Genomic DNA, 3,124 nt, shown 5'->3' with positions numbered 1-3,124 from the left:
CACTAAGAGACCTTGCCGTAAACAAGTGACGACTGGCATGTGAATTAAGGACGGGCGGCATGATATTTTCGTTTCTACTGTTACGTTACTTTATTCTGTTTTATGCTTTTCTCATGTGCCTGTTACCATAATATTTAATGTGACTTAATGAAATGTGATTTTGGAGTGAGATATATTAGAAACATTAGGAGTGTTATTGTGAACAGTAGTAGTTATAGGACTATTAAAATGCAAAACAGCCCCGTTTGGTTGACATAGTCGAATTAAGCGGTATAATTTGATGAAAATTGATGTGGTAGCTAAGTTTAATTAGTACATTAATGTGGTGGTGTTATTTTGTTGAAATTGTGATATTAAATCGGTCGATTAAATAAATGGTTGAATTAATTTTCAATAAGCCTATTTAATTGGAATAGACTTGAACTTAGATTAACTATTTGGTTTATCGGTAAATTACGATATCTTGAGTATTTAATCGAACGAATCGGATAACCGGTAAAGAATAGAATTGTATCCGAATTAACCGGTTGAGCGGTGTTTTAGTGACATGGGAGTGTAACCCGAAAATCCGTAAAGTCGTGAATATTAAGGATTTAACCGGAAATTAGATAACCGGTAGTGACGTAGGATATATATAATTAATAAGAGAATATTAGGTGAATGATTTTGGTTTGTTGATAGTGGGTTAGCGAGTTGATTAAACGACTAATTTATAGAGAATTATGAGACTAATGTGAATTGACTCAATGTGTTGATTTGTTGTGATACACCGAAACATGATGATGTTGTGATGATTTTGTTAATGTGTGAAATTATATGTTTGTCGTGATGTGTCAAAACATGACGATGTTTGTGATGATTGGTAATACGTGATGTTGTATATATTCGTGATGATAATTTTGTGACTAAGTGAAGATGAAATATTATGGTGACGTGAATTACCTCGTATAATGGTAATTGATTGTGATATAGGCTTATGCCTCGTGACGATATGTGATTGTGATGAGTATGTTGTGTTGTCTTGTTTGTCGAGTCACATTTCATATGCATACTCTGTGACGGCCTGGATTGGCAAATTAGTGACGAAGGCGTATGCCTTGTGCCTCAAATTCGGGCAATTAGTGACGGGGGCTGAAGCTCCGATTGGTACCACATGCATATACATGAGTCATGTCCCATGTGTCATATGTGATTCATAGTTGTGGCGTTTTGTGACTATATCGTGATTGTATTTCGTGACTTGTTAAATGATAGAAGTATGTGAAGATGTGAATTGATGATTTTATGAATAGTATGACGATGTCAATATTTGTGAATAGGATTAACTGAATATGTCTGGTGTGACTTATATGTGATGTTTTATGATTAGCAGCATATGTGATGTTTTGTAATTAAATGTATATGTGATATTTTGTGACTAGATGAGTGACATGTATGTTGTGATGTTTTGAGACTAAAATTGTGATTTATACTCGTGATGTATCATGATTTGACTTCCAAGTGTATGACTGGTATATTTATATATAATTGATGCGATGAGAAGTATGTGAGATTCGTGAGTTAGTGAAAGTATGAAGTGTATGGCAATATTAATACTGGTGATGTGATACGCTCACTTATATGATTTGATATCTCACCCTTTTCTCTTGTTTCGCCGTTGCCTTTGTATTGGTAACGTGCAGGTGTTCAAGTATGAAGATTTAGTTGTCGTTACTTGAGTCGGTTGTCGCTCTGATACGTAGCACTCGGGGGGACGATTTATGATGTTTATGATGTTGTTGATTTATTGTTTTATCTTAGCTGAATATGATGTTATTGTTTCAAAGATTGAGAACTATGATTCCGCCATGTTTTAATAAATGAAGTTACTTTGTTTTGAAAAGTATTATATGCTGAGTATTTGTTTAGTTGGTTAAATAAAGTGCTATGTATCCGTTAAATGCGATGAAGTGATTTGTTGTTAAATGAATATGTGACGCCTCATTTGTTTGTCGAGAAATTTTGAAACTCTGATTCTTGAATAATTATCGGGTAGAAATGGGGTGTTACATTAGTGGTATCAGAGCCTGGTTGGTCTTGTCCGGCCAATGTTGTCTAATTATTATTTATCCCTTGGTACGCGACGAGTGTGTGAACATTGTCGGTACTTGTTTGTTTTGATTTCAGGAATTGGTTTGATGTTAAGTAGGGGAGAAGCCTTGCTTCTCGAAGAGGTTCTGTTGTAAGAGATAGTCTGGTATGCCGTCGACAAGCGACGGTGCGAGTGTTGTTGGGAGTTTTGGATGTTACCCAGATTCGAAGACGACGTGAACTTAAGAATGATTTTGGGAAGCAGACATTAGAGAGTTGCGATGTTTAGCACGGTTGAGGACTGTGAAGTTGTCGGTGCAAGTAACCATTGTGTGAGATGCCGATGTTTGAAGGGTAATAGAGTAATGAAGTTGCAGTGGACTTTATGTTGTACTCGCATAAGTGATTGTCGGATGTAGTCGATGCGTGAAGTGTTGTGAATCGCGAGTTCGAGTTGGAAACTCGAAGATATGTGTAATTGTAATAAGAATTATTGTCTCGGTGATATCAAGACTGGAATTTCGATGAAAGAATGCACCTCTCGAGTTATAAAGAGTTTAAAGATGAGGAGTTATGCTAGGGGATGTTTGGAATATGCTTAAGTTGAATAAAAGTGAGTTTCGGAGTGGGATCTCCGTAAGCAAGTCGCAGAAAATTCAAAATCATTGTGAAACTTTAAGAATTCATGACTTGAGTTCCGGATATCCGACTTGAGCTCTGTTTGAAGCGTCGGAAAGATAACAAGATGAATGGTACCATAAGAAGGATTGTAGAGAATTTTTATCACCAATTTGATGTGAGGAAAACTTTGGTTGAGACGAAATGAATTGTGAAGCACGAGTATAGAAGTAATTTTGGAGATGGAAAGACATTGACGATTGTGTGATGCTAAGTAATTGTGAGGCGGATTTTTTAATATGTTTGGATGTCGGTGTCCCATCGACGAGATATAATGAATAGGAAGTTGTGGGGATTGGAAAAACCCAAGGTGAATTATTGAATTATGACGTGTTATTAGATTTGAATGAAAAATTCGAAAATGACACTATTATGA

This window comes from Vicia villosa, unplaced genomic scaffold, assembly GCF_029867415.1.
Source record: "Vicia villosa cultivar HV-30 ecotype Madison, WI unplaced genomic scaffold, Vvil1.0 ctg.000148F_1_1, whole genome shotgun sequence".
Classification (NCBI taxonomy): Eukaryota; Viridiplantae; Streptophyta; class Magnoliopsida; order Fabales; family Fabaceae; genus Vicia; species Vicia villosa.
The sequence above is the reverse complement of the archived record's forward strand: the minus strand, read 5'-3'. Positions refer to the sequence as shown.